At 37.3% G+C, this 26,074-nt stretch overlaps 1 protein-coding gene and 1 long non-coding RNA gene across 5 annotated transcripts in view; one reads left to right on the forward strand and one right to left on the reverse strand.

Moving 5' to 3' along the window:
- LOC102157297 overlaps positions 1-16,708 on the forward strand; it is a 35,462-nt gene extending 18,754 nt beyond the window's left edge. Inside the window, exon 3 of the long non-coding RNA XR_005377539.1 lies at positions 16,131-16,708. This is a non-coding gene — a long non-coding RNA (uncharacterized LOC102157297). The remainder of the gene's footprint in view (positions 1-16,130) is intronic.
- Positions 1-26,074, reverse strand: part of MACROD2 (mono-ADP ribosylhydrolase 2) — a 2,007,046-nt gene that overhangs the window by 1,244,441 nt on the left and 736,531 nt on the right. The window lies entirely within an intron of this gene.

Genomic DNA, 26,074 nt, shown 5'->3' on the forward strand with positions numbered 1-26,074 from the left:
AGAGGCAGAGACACAGGCAGAGGGAGAAGCAGGCTCCATGCACCGGGAGCCCGACCTGGGACTCGATCCCGGGTCTCCAGGATCACACCCTGGGCCAAAGGCGGGCGCTAAACCACTGCGTCACCCAGGGATCCCTCATTTAATTGATTTTTAATTTCGGCCTGATTAGATCTAAATTCTGCAGTCATGAAGTCTCTTGAATCCTTTATGCTTTTTTCCAGAGCCACCATTAGCCTTATAATTGTGCTTCTGAATTGGCTTTTTGACATCGAATTGTAATCCAAATCCTGTAACTTTGTGGGAGAGAGTATGTTTCTGATTCTTTCTTTTGTGGTGAGTTCTTCTTCTTGTTACTTTGCTCAGTGCAGAGTGGCTAAAAACGAGTTGTACTGGAAAAAGGAAGAAAAAAAAGAGAAAAACAAAACAAAACAAGGAGGGGTATCCTCTGGTTCTATATACTATAAATCCCTTGACTTCCCCTGGATCTTTCCAGCACTGCTGGGTCAAGAACTTGCTCTTCCCCTGTCCTTTCCAGCTGGTCTTCTGGGGGAGGGGCCTGCTGTGCTGATTCTCAGGTGTGTGCACCTGGGGGATCTGCCCCACCCCCTGCCTGTGCATGTCTCAGTGGGAGCTGTTTATCCTGTGAGGCCTCTGTTCCCTGGTGGCCCCGCTCCATTCCAGGCACAAGGTGACACCAGGAGGAACAACCACTGCCAGCGGCCAGCTCTCCAGCCCTGGAGTCAGCTCCCACAGTAACTAATGCAGCTCCCAGTCCTCACTGGCCTGGATGCTTCTGGGGGCGGGGGCAGCTGATGTGCACAGCTCAGGGGTGCCCGGTGGCAGGAGTGTCCTCACTGTCCTGTGACTTCCAGCCCTCTTCCTGTCCCGGGGGAGCATAGGAGCCTGGGCTGTGTCCCCTGGTGCCCTGGGATCCGGGGCCTGCACCACGTGTAATCGCACTCCTGGGCCGTGTAGCCCCTTCTGTCCAGAGCTGCTACCTGAGCTTCTCCTGAGGCCCTGCCAAGCAGAGCTCGGCCCACGGTGTGTGGCGTGCTTTCCCCTGGCAGGCACTTCCTCTGTTAGTGACCCTGGGAACCTGGAGGCTCCACTGCCCCTCCTGTGGTTCTGCCTCCGTTCCCTCCAAGCACCTTTCCATCCGGGAAGAATCCGGTGTGGATTTTTAAAGTTCCTGCTTCTCCAGGACTGGGCTTTCCTATCTGGAGGCTCTCACTGTGGCCTTAGCCCGGCTCCTCGTGGGGGGCCCCTCCCCAACTTGATTCTTCTTCCTTTTTTTAAAATTTTTTCCATCTTTCTACCTTGTTAGAAGCACAAACTCTTCTCTCTGTAGCGTTCCAGCAGTTCTCTCTAAATCTCAGGTCAAATTCGTAGGTTTTCAGGATGATTTGAAAGTTATCTAGGTAAGTTGGTAGGGACAGGTGACTTGCAGACCCTACTCTTCTGCCATCTTGCCCCGCCCCCCCCACCCCCCCGCTTTAAAGTCTTGTGAAATTTCCTTGACTTCTTGTGCAAGATGACTAATTTGCCTAAAATGGAATGGGGGAAAAATTCTTAGGACTCAGAAATCAAGAAATCATTAAGGCACCTTCCTCCTAGTTTTCATTACTAGGAGTTTCAGGGATCTCAGCAAAGGTAGTCATGATAGAATGCCTGTCTGAACTGACAGCTTGACTAAGTACACTTCTAAAGCTTTCTATATTGGCATTTAATCTTTTATTTAGTCACAGAAACATGAAATCACCATTTTAAAAACTGCCAAGAGAAATTGGGGGAGAAAAGTGTTATCTTTCTTCAGCTCCCAGCAAAACATTGCAAGATAATAGGAAGATGAGAATATTTCTTCCATTAACCCCTTGACCTTGTAAGTTAATAATGGCTTTTTATTGCAAATATATCAACAAACAGGGCCCCATTTGAGATTCTAACCCAGGGAGTAAGATCTCTGCAATAACATGAAATAGTGTCCTTGTACTCCATACTAATACCTGAGATACTTAATGTAAGGGCCATCCCCCCCAGAAGCTGGCCAGGAAGCCAAACTATTATCTTTTCAGAGCAACTTCTAAGGAAACACAAAAAGACATTTCAATTGTTATTTTAAACATACCAGAAGTGTTGCTATGCCTATTTTTTGCCTTTACTATTGTATGATGAAGGTGATATTTTCACCCGTCAATTCAGAACTCAAATCTTCTATGCTAAGAATAAAGTGAGTAAAAAAAAAATCACACAAACCTGGAAACATAATTTTAAGCAATTTCCTAAAAGAAAATACATTATAATTTGTTAAACTCCAATTGGTATGCTTTAGCTACCGTTTAAAGGGATGACAATGATGATCAAAATTACTATCACTTATTATTTTAATATTAAGATTGTGTTGGGATTTCCCAAATTAAAATGTTAATAAGTAAGGGCTTCATCAAGTTGATTTGGGATACAAGAAAAAAATGACTTAATTTCTTCAAAATCAAAACCTCATCAGAAATGTACTTATGCAAGTGAGAAATCTTTAAGGGATAAAAGAGCATTAAATTATTATATTTTCATAACTTTTTCCTAATTGTAAAAGCACTCCTCTAAAAATTTCTTCTGAATAAATTTCTAAAAGAGGAAATATTATGTTAGGGAACATGTTGAAAGACCTCAAATTATACTGTTAACCAGTTCTACTGTAGAAAATCTGTCCCAATATACATGTCATTACATTTTTGAGTAATAAAAAGTCTGAAAATGATAGTTTTTAACAGAATGACTTAATTCAAATCACAATTAAAAATAACTTGGAGTAAAAACTCAGCAGACTTATAAATATTTCACTATTTCTAAGTTATTATTACATAGACATACTGACATCTCTTCTCATTTAAGTGGCTGTAACCATACATCAAACCAAAATAAACAATGCTTTAAGAAACAAGAAGATTTTTTTAAAAGATTTTATTTATTTATTCATGAGAGACACACACAGAGAGAGAAAGAGAGTGAGAGAGAGGCAGAGACATAGGCAGAGGGAGAACAGGCTCCACGCAGGAAGCCTGATGTGGGACTTGATCCTGGGACTCCAGGATTATGCCCTGGGCCGAAGGCAGGTGCTAAACTGCTGAGCCACCCAGGCATCTGTAAACAAGATTTGTCAGAAAGATGATGAAGTAAATTTGGTTCCTAAATTATAAATTACACTTGGATTAACATGATCAATTAATATTTATTATAGTCCTACAATGTTGTAGATGCCAATGAAATAAAAGTAGTAGCTACTTTTATACTAATATGACCATTCTATAAAAGCTAGTAATGAGACAGAAAAGTCTCTCTGTGATCAACTGTGTGACTACCAATTATCCATGTGACATACAAATGAACACCCTTTCTGGGAAGAGACTTCAGATACAAATAGAAAAATTATGACCTTCTAAAATCAGAACAATGTCACAAATTTATCAAGATAAATCCAATTTGTCATCAAAAAAAGTAAAAATAAAAAATGGAAAACTGAAGAACACAGAGGAAAATATTAAACCTGTGTTCAGTATACTATAGTAAAGTTTACTCCAAATCTATACCTGGATCATTGTTTCTAATTACATTTAATGCTAAATTCATTTAAAGTAATGAAGTAAGGCTTAAAAGTGGGTTTTGCAAGACAATGATGCTGGTTGTTACAACTGTGAACAGTAACAGTAATAAGTGCTATAGAACATATCTGAAAATAATTACTTTTCTGTGGTGTCCCATATTCTGGCATTCTTAATTACACATCAATCTAGACATAGTAAATTAATAGCCAGTCAACTGTAATCTTAAGGGGATCCCTGGGTAGCTCAGCGGTTTAGCACCTGCGTTTGGTCCAGGGAGTGATCCTGGAGTCCCTAGATCAAGTCCCATATCAGGCTCCCTGCATGGAGCCTGCTTCTCCCTCTGCCTGTGTGACTGCCTCTTTTTCTCTCCCTCTCTGTGTCTCTCATGAATAAATAAATAAAACCTTTAAAAAAAAACTTTAATCTTAAAATGTATTGACATTTACATACAAAGAAGGTCCTATTAACTCAATAGGATATAAACTTTGGGTTGTTTTTCCAATTCTGATAATTAAATGCACCAAGTCAGTCTTATATCTTATTCCTTTCAAGACTATTCATTTGTTCATTTCTCAACAAATGCTTACTGTGTGTTCTTATACTACTAGCACTAAGTACTATAGATATAAGATGAACAAAATGAGGTATGATCCAGGTCTTCATGGTTATCATATTAATCAAATACCCTTCATAGCAGTTATCACACAATAGATAAACATCTATAACCATGAGAAGTGCTATGAAGGAAAGGTAGCCAGTGCTACAAGGGGATAGGACTAAATCTGGGATTTGGATTTGGGGAAGGCTCCATAAAGAAGTAATATTTAAGTGGAAATCATAAGCTCAAGTAAGCATTAAATGGGTGAGAAAGAAGGGGTAGAGGGCAGGAAGAGCCTTAGCAGGGGACACATCAGGCATACAGAAAGAAATGAAGGCACACATCAAGAGTTGGGGGAGGGCAAAGTGTTAGGAGGGTAAGACAGGAAATAATTTCCAGGTCAGATCTTGCAAGCTTAGCAGAATGGATTAAGGAGTATTAACCACTATCCCAAAGACAACTAGAAGGTCATTGAAAGGTTTTAAGCAGAAGTGTGACATGTTAGATTTGGTTTTTTAAAACAGCATTCTGCCTCTGGTCTGGAGAATGGGTTGAAGTAAATGTACAGAGACCATTTAGAAGCAAATTGCAACAGTCTAGGTGAGCGGTGATGGTAGTCTGGCTGGGTGACAGGACAGTGAAAATAGAGAAAAGTAGATACAAAATTAATATATTTAGGAGGTGGGGTGCCTGGGTAGCTCAGTGGTTAAGTGTCTACCTTTTGGCTCAGGTTGTGATCCCAGGGTCCTGGAATCAAGTCCCACATCAGGCTCCCTGTGGTAGTCCCTCTCCCTCTACCTGTGTCTCTGCCTCTCTCTCTGCGTCTCTCATGAATAAATAAATAAAATCTTTTTTTAAAAAAAGATATTTAGGAGGTAAAATGGACAGATCATGCAGTTGAATTGCCAATGGTTGTAAGGAAGACAGAGGGCTGGAGATTGTGTCTTGACATATTCAGTAATACCACACACTGTAATAAAGAACAATGGAATTGGAGATTTATGTAGAAAGATCATAAGTTTACTTCAGACATTTGGCACCCTAGATATCTAAGAGAAGATTTCAAGAAAAGTGTGGCCTACACAGAACTTGCCACAAATTTATAAGGCATCAGCCTGGGGTTTGTTGGAATAAGGCAATGATAGGATGTCCCTTCAAAAAATTAAAACTGGATTTAAAGTAAAGTTCATAAATACAATAAAGCTTTTACACAAAAGTATATATTAAAGGTAAAGGCGTATATCAGGGCCCCCTGTGGTAAAGCAAAACTATGCATGTGAGAATATGAATGCTACATTTCTATACTTCTGACCCAGCATTCCCAGTATGCTATAGGATGGCAATGCTTTTTGCCTTCCAGAATTAAAAAAAAAAAAAAAGAGTGCAGTTAAGAAAAGACAAATGCTATATTCATCGAAATTAACTAACAGAAGACAAATTCAGCTTGCCTTTCAATAAGTAAATAACTTAATATCATCTGCAGAGATTAGGTTTTCTGCTATATAGTATCCTCAAATAAGTAAAACTTTATTTCACTTTTTGTTCAAGTAATTTATACTGACACTGAATGAAGATGAAACTGGTCACATAAAAAATATTACTGTAACATTCTTAAAATAATCTAGTTATTCAGATGAAACAGCTCTTATTTTCCCTTCATTGGTTACTACTAGTTCTCCCACACTGGCTGCATGAACACAATTCTTGGTCATTATTTTCAGTGAGTCTCCTACAGAGAAAAAGCCTCTGAGGTTAAACAGGAGGATAGCATTCTTTTTACCACACTGGATCAATTTCCAGTCATAGAATCCAATCACAGAGGGGGCAGAAAACCTTTCAGAGGAAATATTATCTCCTAACCAAAAATGTGAGAAGTCAGCAGACAAGTTCTTCCTCAGACTTGACAAAAATTGTGATGATTATTTTTCCTTCCTATCAACCACCTGAGGCTCATAAAAACCTAAATATATACAGGGTCATAAAACTTCATATACTATGAAACTGTACATGTCAAGGTCAATGAAAACCTCCGTGTGGCCAAATACAATGGATCCTTCACTCTTTTCTTCTACTTGGACTTCCCAACACTTGGTTTCTGCAGGTTATACTTGGCTCCTTCTTTCATGTAATATTCTTCTCTCTTGAATTTCACAAAGCTCCACTACTTTTCTTACTAACTCCCAGACTGCCTTGATCATCTTACTATCCCATTTTCAAAATGCTACATGTTTTCTCTACTATGCACATTATTTCCAACATGACCATATCCAGGCACATGGCTTTATATTCCACATCATGAGTTCAAAAATATAAACACAGAAAAAAATAAGCTACCAATTTTTAACACTGGCCTTGACTACTGCTGTAATTTCCAAACTAGATATTCAACTGCCTGTTTGATATCTACCTTTTAATATCTTTTGGTGCCTCAAACATCATATGGGTCTAAAATGGGATTTACTTTTCTTCTACTCTTACAAGTGTTCATTTCTCTCTTTGTTTTCACCAAACCCATAATGACATCAACATCCATCTAGTTGCTTAATTCAATCCATAGGAAGTGTTATTTCCTCCCTCCACTCGCCTCCACCTACCAACCATCACACCTTATTTACCAGCTAGCCCTCAAGGGTCCTCTTCATGACCTTTCCTGAATTATCAACATCATCATTGTCATCATCATCATCATCATCACCACCACCACCATTAGCTCTTGTCTAGATTCTAGCTTTCTTCTCCTACTCCTTTCTTTGTATCTACTCTCACTCCTAGGATATATTCTCCACAGTCACCAAGTGACCCTTAAAACCATAAATTGGAGGGCACCTCAGTGGCTCAGTCAGTTAAGCGTCTGTGTTTGGTTCAGGTCATGATCTCAGGGTCTTGGGGTAGAACCCTATGTCAGGCTCTCTTACTCTAGATTTCTTAGATATATTTTAGCATATAATAAATGTTTAATTTCATATAAAATTTCTTAATGGTAATGGTCATCTTTCTAACACAAACTGCAGAGATTTGACAAGGTCATATTTATTTCCATTTGAATAAATGAATAAATATTTCCCAGACTTAAGTATCTTTTGTTGATACCAACAGAATTATATCAATATTTGCCTTTTAGGAATCTAAAAGGAATAACACAAGGTGTTTTGGAATGGTGATATACTAAGTAGGAAAAGTCGTGTTATTTGTTCTTCTAAAAGGGTTTCTTTTTAATAGTCAAAGGAATTTTAAATCTCCACATTTGAGTATATAACCACAAATATCTACTTTTAACATTAACGTTGAGTCTCTTCAAAAGTGAACATAGCATATTAAATTAAACCAAAGGAACCAGTGAGCTCTCAAGTCCTTTGGGAGTAGATTTCATCACAAATCAGGGAATGCTGCCATTCTGCTAATGCAAACCTGTGCCAGTCAGTAAGCTCTTGTCTCTAAGCACCAATGCCATCCTTCCATTCCCCAGCTCTGGGACTGTGAAGCTCCATATCCTATCAGCTGGCTTCCTGTTACATTGTACCAACAGGGGCAGTAGAAGGAAACTGGCAAGAGGGGAAGGGATGAAAAGACAAGCTCCTTCCATTTTCACTCATCACAACCGTCAGTGAAGCCCCTGCCATAACTCTTCACCCCAGCAACAGCAGCAGTTGGTCTCAGCCTCTATTTTCTGGTTTCTGGTACTCCCAGGATGTTTTGTTGTACCCTCTCAGAGATCCCAGCTTGAGGAAGATAGCACTACAGAAACCCTCCTCCAACTTGTGAGGTATCAGCACCAGGCAGAGAACACCTCTCCTCAGTCACCAAGTGAGGCCGAAGTTTTATGGGGGTACTTTTTTGAGAAACCTAACCTCTGTCATATGTTCCCCCATTCATAGGATTGCTGTTAGCTCATGATTCTCTTTTTGCCTTGGTAGCCCTCCAACAGCTGTACCATCAATGCCCTATATTAAATTTTCTCCATTAAATAACTACTAGAGATGCTCCTTCCTGACTAGACCCCAGATTACTCAAAACAAGACAAGATGGGTGGCCTGTGGTGAACTAAAAAGAGGGATGAACCAGAAAATATACTATAGGGAATTAATTGCAGTATCAGTATATTTTTTTTGTTTTTTGTTTTTGTTTTTTTGTTTTTAAAAATAATTGTTTATTTACTGAACCTCGGACAGATTAGATATACAACCAATTTTAAATGTACATCTTTTAATTTTGAAGTGTTTTCACACACACCAAATTAAAAAAAAAAAAAAAAAGACGGCATTGCAACAGTTGTCTTAAGGTAAAATACCTTAAACTGTTGCAAGTATTTTCATCCAAGGTTGAAAAATTGTTTATCCTGAACATGAAAACCTGTAACAAACTTAAATTAATTATATAAAACTCATTACTTGTAGTTTTCCCCTTGCAAAGATCCAAAAAAAGTACAAGTAACTGATATACATCAGTCACAACATAATGCTGGCTCACCCCCACACCACAACCAGCTGTTCCTTTAATTTGCAGTGTTAGTATATTTTATGAATATACTGTGTGTGTATACACACACACACACACACACACACATACATATTAGGCATCTCCTAAGTTATATCAACAAAATGTAAACTTTTTTGAGGACCAAGGCTGGGTCATATAATACCACAATGCTGAGAACTATTACTTACTCTGCCATTACACTTTCATTGAGTATTATACGAGTTACATAAAATGTTTAATTTTCAATCTACACTATGACCTAATGGAGTAGGTATTATTCCTATTTTATTTTATTTTATTCTTTTTAAAGATTTTAATTATTCATTCATGAGAGACACACAGAGAAAGGCAGGCAGAGACATAGGCAGAGGGAGAAGCAGGCTCCATGCAGGGAGCCTGATGTGGGACTCGATCCTGGGACTGTGGAATCACGCCCTGAGCCGAAGGCAGATGCTCAACCGCTTAGTCACCCAGGCATCCCATTTCCCATTTTAAACACACACACACGTAAAAATAAGATAAAGCCCAAGGTCACAGGTAATAAATAACTAAGCAAAAATTTCAACTAATGTCTCTAGAATTAGAGTACCCTCGTTCTCCATGAGACCAGACTGCTCTCACTCATTTACCATTATATTCTTTGCCACAAATAAGATAGAATCCTGTACAAAATAAATGCTCAGTAAATGTTTGTTGAGTAGATGACTGAACATTTTTTTCATAATTGAAATAACTTTAATCTGGTATCTTTATGATACTAGTATTCATAAATAAATCTGATAACATTTCTGTTTCAAAGGTAACATGGCTTTGTGGCTACAATTTAGTGATCACACCTTCCTAATAAATAAGGGGCCTATTGATTGAGTAGGACAAGAATGAATAGGAAAAAAAAAGCTGAATCAATTTAGTAAATGGAATTTCCAATATAGTAATAAATCTAAGATGTTAATCTAACTAGAAGATGGGAATACCAGTGTTCAAGGTGACAACCCAGGTTCTCAGTGCATGTTGGGTAATCAAAGTGTACGGAGGTGCAGGTGCTTTGCCCTAATAACTCCACAGAACTGTGATATTTGTTCAGAAAATCTGCTTTATGTGTCTGATTCTTTTAATAGAAAAGCTTCATTTCTGAATGAGAGGATTTTGGCACATTACCAAGTGATCACTCATATCCAGATAAAAATTTGAAGATTATTCCTAACCAGTATTCAGCCCAAAATAATGAGCACAATTAAAATCTTAAGAACAGAAATAACCTGACACTGGCACTGGAATGTAGGAGTACATTTATTATGATCAAGTAGGAAAAATAAATATATGCAGGAGATATATAATATGTTCTGCATTAAAGTATGTGGGTGTAACCACAATTAATACAGAACAAAAAAAAATACAGAACAATTCTGTGCTAATTCAATAGTCTTATATCCACAATTGATACAAAATGGTTCTGCATGGATTATATGCAGAAGGAAACAGTGACTGCCATTCTATAATAAAAAATTCCCCAAATTAAATCCTGAAGTATATGATATATGCTATGATACAAGCTTTATGATCCATCTACCATGGGGAAAAAAATACCCTCAAAGGTTATAAAATAGAAATATTAATTCTAAACATTTTTTAAATGTAGCATAAAGAAAATATTCTTAATGTTGGAAAGGATAAGGGTTTTTTCCTTGGAAATATCAAAAGATTTTGCAAAAATTTTAGTGATATCAACAGAGTACCGTAACTTGATTACCATTAAGATTTCAATATTAGGATATATTCAAATTTGAAATATTTACCAATTGAAAAATAAATATAAATGCATATATATATATATAAACAAAGTACACATTCATTCATATTTATACATTATATGCTTTTGGAAGCGCTTTGATTATAATATACCAACTTCAGTGTATAGTCATTAATATATATACATATATAATATATAATATGTAATATATAGTATACTGAACTTATGAATGCTAAAGAGGGTTTGGTGGAATATGAGGGATGGTGGAAATAGCTGATGAGTTTCAAAAGTCTTTGATTTATATTCCAGCTCATCATTTCAGAATATTCAAAGATCTACAGTCATTTTGTTCATTTTTTTCATGTTCCACATAAAGAAACCAACGCACACAGAGAGATTATATATCCAGACAAGACTATACCAAAACTGGGGGAAACAACCAGTTCTCCTGTTATCAATATTTGTGTTTTTAGCCCCCTATTCAATTCTGGGTCTTAGATTTGTTTAACTAGAAAATTGAAATAATGACTCCTTTGTAAACTTCACTTTTTTTTTTAAAGATTTTAATTTATTTATTCATGAGAACACACAGAGAGGATTGAGAGAGAGGCAGAGACACAGGCAGAGGGAGAAGCAGGCTCCATGCAGGGAGCCCGACGTGGGACTCCATCCAGGGTCTCCAGGACCACGACCTGGGCTGAAGGCGGCGCTAAACCGCTGAGCCACCAGGGCTGCCCAACTTCACATATTTTATAAGGATCCAAAGATGATGTGTGCTCATGAAAGCACTTCTCAAATCATGAAGCCCTCTACAGGCATAGGGATTGTTGAAGCACAGATGTCATGTATTTCTTTAGTCTTGCAGTACATACACAGGCCCATAATTTAAGCCCAAATATTTGCATGCATAATCCAATGTACTGTATTTAAAGAGAAATGCCTTCTCTCATTTATTAAATTGACTTATTTGTACAATGTAGAACTAATTAGGTTTTAGCATACTCTGGGCAAAAGAAAAAATGCATTATAAACTGTATCTGAAATTTTATATATATTTTTTTTTCTAAAAGGGAAAACACTATCTATATAGATATGGTTGATTTCCTGCCTCATAGCCCCTTGGATCAGCTGAGTAAATCTGCAGCTGAGAACACTTCCTGGTTGCTAACAATTTCCCACCTCAAACACTTTGGTTTCTCTTCTCCGCCTTTCTATGGCATTCCCAGAGCTCCAACAGAAGTGCAACCTGGAAGTCAAATGAAAAAAATACACAGAGGAGACTTAACACTCCTGGAGGCAACTCTTAACCAGTGTGGAGGGACAGGGAGTGGGGGTGGTGAAGCATTATTTTTAGTATCTGTATCTAAACCTCACCTACAAATTCATTCTGAAAACAGAACTGATCTCTGCAAAACTCTGAGGAGTAATTAGTTAATTGTGGCTCCTTCAAATTTGGGTCTTCGGGGTCTGCTTTTAATTATGTGAGCAAGGTAAAGTGATGAATAACTGGCAATATATATAAACACATATAACACTATTACAATTATGTCTGGCCTATACTACTCACAAAAATTTAATTAATCCCTTAAGTGCTACAAAGTGTCTCTGCCTTGGTGAAGGTCACTTGACTAGTCCTAGTGCGTGAAATGGTGTTACTTTCTCAAACAGAACAACTTCAGTTGCAGTTCATAAGGTCAGCTTGGTTATCTCTTTTATAAGAGTACCTATAAAATGTTACATATGATCCTTCTCAGCAACTCCTTCCAACTTATATCTACTCAGAAAGCACACTACCTGTACTCTGCCCTGGGCCTTGTAATGGCCTTTGACCCAAAGCAATAAAATCTGACAACAGTGGAGAAAAGTTTGCATTTTATGAACCCAATTATCACCGGATATTTATTGAGCTCATTGATAGCTATGGCATATTTGCAGTCTTGAGAATCAGTAAAATATTTTTACATGCAGTTTTTATTTCTAAACAAAATAATGTACGTGTAAAATATGTACTTAAAGAAAAAAATAGTTGCCTATTGAAAATAAGGAGAAGATACTGACTTTTTAAATTAACATATTTGATATGCTACTTAGGTTTGTTTAAATATATGTGAAAGTGGATAAAGGCACACTTAACATCTTTAGTTATCCTTTAAATATTCTATTTTCTTCTAATAAAAAATGCAATCTAAGTTTCATTTTTAAATGGTTTTTAATTTCAAAATCATTTTTTTTCTTTTCCAATTTGAGTACCCTAATTTTTATATGTCATCATATTTATGCAATGTCAGAAAGGCAAATACAGCTATATTTCTAATGGAAATTAGGTTGGATGGTTTCTAAGTTTGCATCATAATTTGCAATGCATGATTAATCTGCAAGATAAAGTGATATTCTTTCAGAGGTCATGTTTTTTTGTTTTTTTGTTTTTTTGTTTTTTTGTTTTTTGTTTTTTTGTTTTTGGCGGGGGGGGGGTGTTCTGGATTCAAGGAAAGGATGTAAAATGATAGATTTCTTTCTCCTTTAGCCCTTAGAACACCTATATTTAATCAGTGTAAAGTCAGCTTTTATTACAACTTAGGCATATCACATACATGTGGCAAAATTCAATTGCACTTAACTTTTTCATTCTCTATTTTTCTGAGTAATTACATGAGACCTTAATGCCATATAGTTTATGATACAAGCCTCAATTTCTAATACATGAATTGAAACAGTTTGTACAGATTTTAAAACAGCAGCATCATTAACTTTTAAAAATAAATATAGGGGCACCTAGGTGGCTTAGTCAGTTAAGAGTTTGACTACAGCTCAGGTCATGGTCCTGGGGTCCTGGGATCAAGCCCTCCCTCTGCAGGGGGCCTACCTTTCCCCCCTCTCTGCTGCTCCCCCTGCTTGTGTTCTCTCCTTCTCTCTCCTAAATAAATAAATAAACCAAGCAAGCAACGTATTTAAAAAAATGAAATACAGCAGGGATACATTAAAAAAAATTTCACTAATTTGATTTTTAATATAGAAAATATGAAAAGAAAATGAGAATAGCCCACTATCTCATTGCTCAGAGAAACACTATTAATACATTTTTAATCAAACAGTATAAAAGTAGATAATCAGACTCTTCTCTTTCCTAACAGTCCTTGTTTAGAAAGATAACAACTATTAAAAATAATTTTAAGTACTTATCCTCATGTGTTGCAGCCAGTTACCCTAATGTGTCTGCTTATCCATCCATCCACTCATCCATCCACCCATCCATCCTTCTACCTAGCTATCTTTTAAAGGGAGGGATAATATTATAAATGCCATTCAATCTACCCCATTCCTTGGTGTTTAATATATCCTAGAATATTTTCCACATTGGTACAAATTTGCCTTATTTCTTACAGATTGCATACTATTTCAATATTTAGAGAATATATATTTTTTGAATCTTGGATTTCACTGTCAGAGAATGGGCTAGACCAAACTTAATAAAAAGCCCTTCTAGGTAGATATTTTATAGAGTAGAAAAGCCAAGTTATAGTAAAGAGATCTCATAAACTTGTTCTGCTGCTCCCTATCAACTGCATTTATGTGGTTCACAAATGACTCTGCAGCATTTCTTTAGAAAATATTTAGAGAAAAGTATTATCTGAGACAGATCAGCCCCTAAATCCTCTCAAACACAATAAAGAGTAATAATTTTGTCCTTCCATAAACCATGCTCTAGAAAAGAATAGGGGTTCCCCTTGAGATTGTCTGAACAGGGCAACGCGGTCTCCTCCCTGGCATGCAAAAAATGGGGTGTAGTGTTATGTCTACAGTACACACTTTGCAGACAGCATCAGTTACTACTTAAATCTCCTGGATACTTAGGAAGATAAGCAGAACAAGGATTTTGTTTCAGGTGAGATCATGGAACAGAAGATAGGGGCCAAGGCTCCTTGGTAAACCTTATCCTGCTTGTCCTGTCAACCCACCTTTGCTTTGACTTCATATTACATCTCTTCAAGTGAACTCACTGTCAACTTTGAACTTTTCCCAGGAAGGGAAAAAAGGCTGTATGTTCCTTAACAATGACAGGTATTCTTTTTTTATTACCTTGAAGGTAAGTCAGAATTTACCACAGACATGTACTTTTATTTTCACTCTTTACAACATATTCAATGATTTCCTTTTAGAAAGGCTTTCAAAATTGATCATTTAAAATGTAATTGAGAGAACATTCATGAAGGTGTTTCTTTTTTTTTTTTAATTTTTATTTATTTATGATAGTCACAGAGAAAGAGAGAGAGGCAGAGACATAGGCAGAGGGAGAAGCAGGCTCCATGCACCGGGAGTCCGACGTAGGATTCGATCCGGGGTCTCCAGGATCGCGCCCTGGGCCAAAGGCAGGCGCTAAACCGCTGCGCCACCCAGGGATCCCTTCATGAAGGTGTTTCAAATTAATTATTATAACTTAATAACTAACCATCCCTTTAATAGACATTCAATATGGAATGAAATAGTCTATTCCATTTAGATCATATTGGATATGGCATATCAAATATGAAGATCAATAAATATCCAGTAGTTATGATTACCACTATGTGTGTAGCTGGGGAAGATATTAGAGCTAAATGATCCTTGTATGACTTAAAGTTGCAACCTCTACTTCCTTAGAAAGGAATTCCTATAATTAAGTGAACTCAATGATGGATGTTCTGAGGGTCTTGAAAATACACTACTTTTCCTATTTTAGCTATTCCTTTTCTCCATTTTCTCTTTATTAAGGCCCATTGTGGGATTTGAGAGCACAAAGAGAGCAGAATTAGAAACCTGAGAGCCCATAATCCAACTTTATCATTTTTACTGAAAAGTGAAATGGGAAATTCCAAATTTGAAATTCTAAAGAAGTGGGTGATATATCAACAAGAAGCTACAGATAGGCCTCTCTAACAAATGCTACGGATGTTGGTGCATTGAGCCTCCTGCAACCTCAGGATCTACTCTAGTTTTTGTCTTTAAAAGTACAAAGTTCAACTTGGGTTTCCTGGTCTCCATTCCCATTAAAGTCCACTCAGATCTCTTTTTTCTTCTAATAATAATGAAACTATAAGAGTTCAAACATGGATTCAACTCAACTTCTTTTGAAAGCTAAGAATGAACAAAGAGACACAGCTTTGGGTAGTAAAAAGAATAATAATACTTGCTTCCTTCCAGAGCAACCTCTCCCCAAAGGAAGGAATTGTCAAGGCTATTAAGAGGCAAGGACTGAAATCACGTTAATAAAGGTCTTGAGCTGTCCTGCCTTAGAGTCCAGCACCATATAATACATATAATCTCAATATATAACATCTAATGTTTAGCATTCTAGATGCTGAAATGTGTAAGCTATCTCAAAAAGAGATTTCTGTACTTCAGACAATTTCAAGCTTCTTCTTTAGGTCTGTCTGTCTGTCTCCTTTCTCTGACTGAGTAAACAAAACGGTATTGACAAAAGAACTGGGGATTCCAACTTTATGCATGTGAAGCATACTGTCAGTATGCTTCTGTAGTCCTACCTACACAAGCATCTAAACAGAAGCAATACTGTGTATGTCTGTGTGTTCTGCCTACCTAATAACCACTCTCCTTTCTTAAGAAATAATGATTTTAAAATAATTTTTAAAAAGCAAACAAAAAACAAATAAGTGAACAGACTGAGCGAGGAGCATAGATACTAAAATCCATTTCCTATTCTACCTTTCAGACCAAGGTAGCCAATAAGATGTAAGAGAAAGTACTTGAGTGGAGTTTCCAGGAAAGCTCTTCAAAGGATGCTGATGAACTCAGAGAACATTATTTTTTATCTTCACTCTCTTTTCCTTGCTCCCTCTTCCTGCCTGGAAGAGAGAAGTGATTGATGGAACTCCAGCAAGGCATCTAGGACCACAAGACAATACTGAAGATGGAAAATGGACATTAACAGAGAAAGATGATAAAAGGAACCTAAGTTCCTAATGATTGTGGATCTCCCATATTAACTTTGGTCTCAGCTTTTTTTGGCCTGATTTTTTTTTTTAAATAAAACATCAAACAACAACAGCAACCAAAGCTACATGTAGTTTAAGCCACAGAGTTTGGGGCTTCTGGGGCTACTATAGCCTACTGGTATACTCTGTATTTGAGCATCATTGTTTGGGAGAGGCTTAGTAGGGGCATGTGAAGAGATAGTTTGAAGAGGATGGATGGTTGGCAGAGCTTGCCCATAGTCCTCGCCTTGACTCCAAGTCCCAGTTGGGCACTGTCCTTCCTCCCTTTTCTTGAATTATGATCCATTTGAATTTATTTAAACACAGCGTGGGCCTTTCTTTTTGTTTATATCTTCTTAAAGTCTCTTTCTCCTGCTAAATTAAATTTAGCTTCAGAAGTATGCAAAATGTCTAAATGTGTGGGAGAGCAGGAAAGTGGGGAGACAGTGGACATTTTAAGGAAAGCAGAGTGATTTGTCTAGCTCAGGTCCTTAACTCCTAGGCCAGTAGGTTTGCCCAGACTCCTAAAATGATCTCTCTCAGAATTGCGTGTGTGTGTGTGTGTGTATGTGTGTGTGTGTGTAAGAGAAAGGAAAGAAAATTGTTTCTTTTAGCATGTTGCCACACAGAAGTTCACAGAAATTATTAAAGGGTAACTAAATGGGTATTGTCTTTTTTTTTTCTTTTAGGAGAAAATGCTTTTACAGAAATTTACTATCATTCTATTGAGTTTTCTTTCTTCTCAGAAAAGTAGTATGTTACAGAGCATCCCTGCCTCCAGGCCCTGTTTTACTCATTTGTAATGATATACTATATGTAAAGTTATATTACCAGCAGTTGCAATTTCCCAACTGCTTGATGCCTGATGTCACAAAATTATTACTAAGAGAGGCTGTTACATCTACTGCTTCGAGGCATGGGGAGTATTATTTCAGCAACAATGAGAGCGTATAATAAAGGACTTTAATTTTAATGACAGCTTGAATGCAAGCTGTTAGAAAAATCGAGTGTATGTTTTCCCTATGCAGGTAACTGAATCAGGTGGCTCCCTCGAAACAGCATCTCTTTTCAGCCTACTTTGGATTTAAATTATTCAATTTCATTCAACAAGCATTTATCAAATACCCATTATACATGAAGCACTGCAGTGGGTGCTACAGTGATTGAACAGCAACACCTGCCCTTCAGGAGTTCACAATCTAGTGAGAGAGATGCCTATTAACATTACTTTAATAAAATGCAGATATTGAGAAGTGCTAAAATGAGGCCACAATGAAGTGTCACGAGTTGCAGGAGAGGGATGCGTGAAGCATCATGGAGAAGGTGGTGTTGGAGAAGGACTTCAATAGGAATATAATATACACATTCCAGCAAAGGTACCCAACCTCCAACTAAGCCAGCTTAGAGGTGAGAACTCTTGAGGTGTAGAAAAGAAATCAGACATCCTCAACTAGAAAACAGCAAAAATAGCAAAGAAAGGAGAAGCTCTGGAGCTAGCAGGGTGGCAATGTCAGTAAAAATTGGGAACTAATTAGGTGTAGGAGGAGGAAGAAACAGACTGTACAGTATGACTACAATATCTGTGCTTTCATTACCCTGTGAGGCTGATGTTGTTACAGGATCCACTTTCACATTCCCTTGCCCTGACCATTTATTTCAGTGCCCACAGTCCTGACTGCTAGCACCTGCAGTTTATTCATATATTTATTATGCCAAAGGGGTTTCTTTGGCTTCCAAAGCTTGGTTTGCTCCAGCACATGGGATCTGGGAGGTGCTGAGGAATTCACATGCAAGCAGAGCAATTCCTAAGAGATGACTGACAGGACTTGGTGTATTAGTGGCCAAGCTCCTTTGCCACTGGGTGAGTAAGAGCAAGGTACATATCTACATGGGCTTCCAGAGTTCTCTAATTGGATTAAGCTCAGTTACTTGGTGATACTCCTTGACAGGTTGCCTCCTCTTCCCTTGCTCACTTTTCTACTCTCCTATCTTGAGGCACCCTGTCAATCAATACACTACCTACCCTCACATCTTTGTGCCTCAATCTGTTTCTGGGAAAACCCAACTTGAAGACGACTATCATCAGGATTTTCCAAGGCTTTCCTCTGAAACTGTGTATCAGTGTAAGCAGAGAAAAAAACCAGAACTCTGAGCAGAGCAAGTTATGCTGAGTGGAGATGGCAAAATATGAGACAATAGAATAAGAGGTGTTTACAACCAGTACTTAGGATGAAAATATTGATTCACATGACTGCACAGCCATTTCCTGGAAGTCAGAGATACATGACAATCCTGAGAGAAAGGCAGCAACGTTCTGAACAGGGTTCTATTGCTATAAACACAAGTGCCTTCTTGTTTGCCTTTGTGGGCTGTTTCTACTTAATGATATTCATACAGATCATTAAGATTTTGAAAGAGACCTCGGGAAGGTAACAGTATAGGACTAAGATCTCTCAAATTGTTATACACAGGCTATAAACAAGCATGTGTGGGGAAAATAACAGTGTTGAATTAACATTCTGAGATGGGTCCTTTGGGTGCAAGAAGGAAACATAGGAGAACCTTCCTCTGAGAAATCTTACTTGGCTACGTTGGCTCTCAGCAATCTTCCTGGCTTCTGAGGTAGAAAAACGTCCAGAATCTCAATGGTTCATTTGGCCCTCAGCTCATTCTACGCTATACCTATACTATGTACCACTGTGTACTGTCTTTTAAATTAGACTGTAATTCTCCTTGAACAGAAGTCTTAGTGGCTTACACAAAGTGACCTATACTCTAGCATGGTAGTTTCCAGGACAGTAGACTCTGGGACAGAGAGTGGACTACAGGAAATTTATCAAGGAGTGTTCTCAAGATTAACAGCTATGGTGAAAGTAAAGGGAGCAAGACTGAATGGAGAAGAAATCCGGGTTGTGATACAGTCACCACAATGCCACAACTGATCCCATGGGGTGCTCTGAAACTGGGACTCCCTTTATAGTTGCCACAAATTGGGGTGAAGGAACTGGGCTTTTATATATTTGCATTAATCAGTCATTGGATGCAGACATCCACAAAAATGACAGATGATATATTTTGTCTGATTTGGGTGAGGTTAATGTCCTATAAGCATTTAGGGAAATATTAATAATTTATTTTTGCCATGAAACTGAAGAATTATGCTGAGAATATTGTATCTATGATTAACATGAATTCAGTAATGACAACATATGCTAACTTCTGTTGCCTAGCTATATGAGTTCTATGTTTTCTAGCAAGATGGTTAAGGCTTTAGGGAGCAAATCTCTGTACTTCATTCTTGGATTCAAAGTATTTTTACCATAATAATTGTTCAGTTATTGTTTACGGATGATGATCATTGTTTTATTGAAAGCAACCCTAAGAAGTAACATCTTTTGATCTGCTACAACACAATCCGAAATATAGGAACTTTAAAAAGATATATAATAAGCTTCCTAGAAAGTTTTCTTTTAGGACTTAGAATAAGGAAAATACTGCTATCTCTGTTAGGTATTATCTTCTGTAATAACAAAAATTTTAACCAAGTCTGCCTTTTTGGTATAGCTGCCAAAAAGCTCTTCAAATTGATTCTTTTTCATAATTCCTCACATTTTTATCATTATTTATATTTATAATTATGTTACTTCATGCCCATTCATGTGTATTGAACAAAGCTGTATATAAATAAATCAGCATTGTAAAACTGTAAAACTTCTCCTGTGCCCCTAAAAGATATAAATGAAGTTCTACTTTACTCTAAAGTTTTCCTAAGAATTCCAGTCACTCCATACAGACTTTTTGCTATGCTGTTACATGGTTTTGCAGTTCATAGCACTCTAAAAGGAAAAGCAACTGAGGGAAGACTTGAGTAGATTCAAACATAAGAAAAATAACATCAAAGGACGGGAGCTAAAAACAAATAAAAGGAGACCTAGGAATATTCTACTGCATAGTAAAATTTTGGATTTTTCAAGTTATGCCCTTTGGGTTGTCTGTCTAAATACACAAGAATGTCTATAGAATATTTTAGAAAGATTTCCATTAAAAGTTGCCTTTTTAAAGTTTTGGTACCTGAATCAATAAAATTCAGTTATCTGAAAAAAGTTTTTTGTAAGGATGCTAGATTTTGTGACAATAGCCAATTGCTATTATCTGAATAGATTTTGACTAACACAATCCCTTTGCTTCTCTGTGTACTTATACATTTGTTTCATCACTATCAATTCATTGCAATTACATGAATCAGGGTTTTTTGAATTTCCTTTTCTTTTTTTCTTCTAGGTAAAATAGTCAATGTGAATCTGCAACAAAAAAGAAAAAGCAGAATAATGTACTCTCACTCTTAAGAGCAATTTGGTATCAGATTGTTCTGATCATGAATCCTTATTTGACCTCTCCTATGTATGATACTGGGACAATGACTCAACATCTCTGAGCCTCAGTTTCTTCATCTGTGAAAAGGGGGCAATAATACCTATCTCACAGGATGAAGTAAGGACTAAGGGCTTAATTTTTTTAAAAGATTTATTTATTTATTTATTTATTTATTTATTATTTATTTATTTATTTATTTATTTATTTATTTATTATTTAAGAGACAAAGAGAGAGAGAGAGCAGAGAGAGGAGCAGAGAGAGAATCTTCAAGCAGACTCTCCACTGAGCACTGACCCCAATCTGGGCTGGATTCCATGACCTATGAGATCAGGACCCATGAGATCATGACCTAAGTTGAAACCAAGAGCTGGTTGCTTTATCAAGCCACTAAACCTACTCTAAAGGGGTTACTCTAATTGCTTAACACAAGACCTGACCTACAGCAAACAATCAAACTGCCTATGCTATTACTTTCATTGTATTTGTTAAAATACAAGAAATGAATCTACATACAGGATATAATGATCCAATAAATACTGACTAGTGATTATTTAAGATATTACAAAGTTTTAAAATAAAAGGTCTAGAGTAGATAAAGAGGATATGATTAATATGAAGAATGCATATATTAGTAAATTATTTAAAAAGCTATTATTTGTCAACCTCTTGAAAATTCTATTAAGAAGAATTTGGTGAATAGAATTTTATTTTTATCATTTTGCTTAACAATATAAACCTATCACAACTAAGAAAACTGGGTTATAGTATAGCATATGTAAAGTTCCTGTTAAACTCTAATTTGAAAAACAGAATTGCAAAGGCCACTGTGACCTGCTGATTAAATGCCTTTTGTTGTCAGCTTTCTGTAAATGATGTAATAGAGGAGGAAATGGAGATGATGACACAAATCCAAAGACTCTAGACTCCTTCAGAGCTTTTCAGTTGGAAGTAGGAAAAATGCACTTGTGATCTTTTCACATGAGTGTGTAATCACACAAAGGCCAATACAATGATTGCAAATGCCTTTTGAAAGGTAAAAGGTGCAATGTGTCTATGAAGTGAGAAAATAATCCAAATTTTTATACATAGAAAAAGCATGAGCTAGTATTGAGAATGGGACATTAGATGACTACAATCCTGATTTAGGAAGAGAAACTCTCATGGTCATGAGCAGATTGTTTTCCATATACTCTGAGTTTGGAATGAGGAGGGGACTTTTGGTAGAACAAGTATGACCATTTTTTTTTCCCTACCCATAGTCTTGTCCAATCCAATGTCAACTCTTATGTACTTCCAGGTCATGCTGGAAAGGGAGCCTGCCCTGAATGATTTAACCAGCTAGTCTCATTTTGCTTAACTTTAGTCATCTATAAGATTATAATAACAAACTGGAAAAAGATCAAATTACATTTGAAAAAGAGGACTATACTATGAATTGAGAGATTTTCCTTCTAGTCCTAACTTCTCCCATATTTGGCATTCTTGGATTTGACCTTTTTGAGCTTCAATCGTTCGATGAGATGCTTGGATTATATAATCATTAAGATACTCTCTATCATTAATCTCTGTCATTCAAGTACCAATTTTAGATAGTGCAAGGAGTTGAAACACTTCTTTCCCCTGGGATACTAGTTCATATACTAAGCTTGAGCTTCATAATAAAGCTCTCTAAGTGAGATAGCCAGGCCCAAAACACCTCAAAGTCACCTTAACTTATGTAAGCTATATCTGCATAAGCCATATGGTTTGATGGTTCAGATGTGGTTCCAACCACAGCCCAAGAAGACCTGTCTGCACAAATATCACTCCCCCAAACTAGCATGAATTCCATGTTTTGACACCCAATCGAATGTTTCCTGAATTCATTTTAGAAATGGGCTGGGTAGGTTGTCATAGTGAAGACTTCTGAATAGTTTAAGGACCTATTTTACTGATAATACCACGAGGTGAAAGAGGAAAGAAGTAGAAAACTAAATCATAAGGGAACAGAACATCCCACCGGGACCACCGCGGTCCATGAGGCCACCTCTTCCTCCCCGCATGCCACCAGGGCCACCTCTGCCACGGTCACCGCCCGGGGGCGGGAAGGGTGGTGGAAGCACCATTTGTGAAGAAACATTAAAACAAGTTAAATGGTAGTGTGCCGAGTTTTTTTTCCTTCTTTTAAAGATGGTTGTTTAACTAAAGACTAAACAATGGGAACCCCTTGTGAGCATGCTCAGTATCATTGCGGAGAACCAAGAGGGCCTCTAACTGTAACAATGTTCATGGTTGTGATGTTTTTTTTTTTTTTAAATAAAATTCCAAATGTTTATAAACAAAAAAAAAAAAAAAAAAAAATAAGGGAACAGAGATGGATACAGAGGGAGAAGGGAGGATGGCAGAGACAGTTGTCCAGGCCTGGCTGGCCTTTCTAAGCAGAAAGAGAAGGAATCAAGTGGTATTCGGCTTCTCCTATCAGAAAGAATGGAAGAAGAGAGATTTAAAGAGCATTTGTAAAGTCTATCAGATTTTTAAAATAGTTTTTCTGCTCTTTACTGCCAAAATATATTACTTCTCTTTCATGTTTCTATGACAACATGAGGCAGTAAAGAATCAGATAAACCTGGACTTGAAAATGGCTCTGTCATTTGCAAACTTTGGGAACTTGGACAAGTTACTTAACATCTCTGGGACTGATCTGTAGGGGAAAGGACGGTGAAAATACACAACTGCCAGGGTTAGAGGATTAAAGTGGGAAAAGATACCTCAAGTACAGTAAATGCTCAATCCATTACTGAAATTTTTACTTGTTCCTGCTGGCTTGTGGTTTTAGGGTAAACTTTCCCAAAATACAGAGGTTTGTGAATGGTCTGAATTAACACAAGATATCATATTTATAACCATTTTTCTCCTCATTGCTAAAATTTGAGGCCACCTGATAAGTTGAAACTGCTGCTGGTTTGGGGGGATGGATGTCACCATGAAAACTCACACATTCCTTATGCTTGCTGTCAGACAGTTCTACAATTTCAAACAAGTTTTTCGTCTTAACCTTTTATGTTTAAACAGAATATTACTAAATTTCATGCCTGGATCTACTAGTTACCCAACGAGTAAGTTTTTTCTTTTTTGTTCTCTGGCACTACTCTAGCCAATATTTGTGTTATCCAATATGCCTCTTCTAACTTGTGTGGTCTATATGAATCAGGCTGCTTTCAAACCCACTTCAATTTCCAAGAAAACATTAGGAAAAGAAATCCGCAGCTGTTAAAAATTGCTATCAAAATATATCAAGCCATAAAACAGAGGCAGAAGTGCATGGTTCTGATAGCTCTGTAGTCTCTCACACATATCACAGGGCATGCCCTACTCTCAGACATCCTTTATGAGATCTAGTGCCTGGCCCTTAATACAGCTGCATTCTGCTCAGCTGAATGCTTCAAGAGTAATCACAACGCAGGAAGAAAAATTCTTAATAAGCAATAATCATTCAAAAGAACACAGTTCAGGGGATCCCTGGATGGCTCAGTGGTTTAGCGCCTGCCTTGGGCCCAGGGCGTGATCCTGGACACCCGGGATCAAGTCCCACATCCGGTGCCCTGCATGGAGCCTGCTTCTCCCTCTGCCTGTGTCTCTGTCTCTGTCTCTCTCTGTGTGTGTCTCTCATGAATAAATAAATAAAATATAAAAATAAAAGAACACGGTTCACTGCTGGTGGGAATGTAAATCAATACATCCACTTTCCAAAGCATTATAAACATATGCACACCCTATGACCTAGCAATCTGAAACCTAGGTAAATATCCAGCAGGGGTACTCATTTGTACCCTGAAAGGCATGCACAAGAATACAGAATATCCCCAAACTGCAAACTAACCAAATTGTTAAAAAGAAAATGGATAGGGAACCTGGGTGGCTCAGAAGCTGAGCATCTGCCTTTGGCTCAGGTCATGATCCTGGGATCCTGGGATCAAGTCCCACATCGGGCTCCCTACAGGGTGCCTATGTCTCTGCCTGTCTCTCTGTGTCTCTTATGAATATATAAATAAAATCTTAAAAAAAATAAAAATAAAATGGATAACTTATGTTATATTCACACAACAGAATATATTAAACAGAATTTTTTTTTTTTATGGACAAAACTTACAGACTTAATGTTGGGTGAAAGAACTGGGATATAAGTATGTATAAACTATATGGCTCTATTTTTATAAATCTCAAAAACAGGCAAAACTAATCTATTACTACTCAGGATACACTCCCTGCGTGATGGGAGAAATGTAGTAACTGGAGAAAATGTTCTATTTCTCAACTGGGTGCTAGTTACAAAACTGTTTAGTCAGTAAAATTTCATCAAACTCTATGCCTAATATGTATATATTTACACATACACATTATACTCAATACAAAATTTTAAAAATTGCAAATGATTATACAAATGTATGTTCATCTCTGACATGACCTTGGAGAAAAGCAAGAAAAAAATGTTCAAATGGTAGGAAGAGATCTAATGGGTTCAACAAGACAATATGATCACAAGTTCAAGCAGAGATTCTGGCAGGGACTGGATATTTCTGTCCCACCAAAATTCATATGTTGAAATCTAATCCGCAATGTTCTGGTGCTTGGGGGTGGGGCCTTTGAAGGTGGTGAAGTCATGAGAGTACAACCCTCATAAATGAGATTAATACCCGTATAAAAGAGGCCCCACAGAACTCTTTCCCCCTCCACCATATAAGAACGCAGCAAGAAGATGGCTGTCTATGAACCAGGAAGCAGGCCCTTGCACACACCAAATCTGCCAATACCTTGATCTTGGACTTCCCAGCTTCCACAACTGTGACAAATAAATTTGTATTGTTTATATGCTACCTAGTCTATGGCATTTTGTTATAATAGCCCAAACTGACTAAGATGGACTCAGTGACAAATCTGACACAGTACATTTGAAGACAACTGGGCCGATATCCCTGACATATATGGCTGAAAAGGGAATTACTATTAATATCCTTACTACTATAACAACTATTATCTCTTTATGGACCAGGCACTCTATTGTGGTTCCTTTCAAAAACATGACCTCATTCATCCTTACCAATGACTCTATAAGAAAACACTCAAGTGTCTTTTTTTCAGGTATGGAAACTGATGCTCAAACATGTTTAACTACTCATCTCAAGTTGTTAGAAGACCCTACATGAGAATAATCACTCATACCAGTAATCTATGAAACCCTTGAGTCCAGATCGTGGGCTTCTGTGATTCTGTTCCTTGGCTCCAGTAAATTCCCTTCCCACTTCTGTGTGACATGGCCAATGCTGGTTC

The sequence above is a fragment of the Canis lupus genome, chromosome 24 (genome assembly GCF_011100685.1).
Source record: "Canis lupus familiaris isolate Mischka breed German Shepherd chromosome 24, alternate assembly UU_Cfam_GSD_1.0, whole genome shotgun sequence".
NCBI lineage: Eukaryota > Metazoa > Chordata > Mammalia > Carnivora > Canidae > Canis > Canis lupus.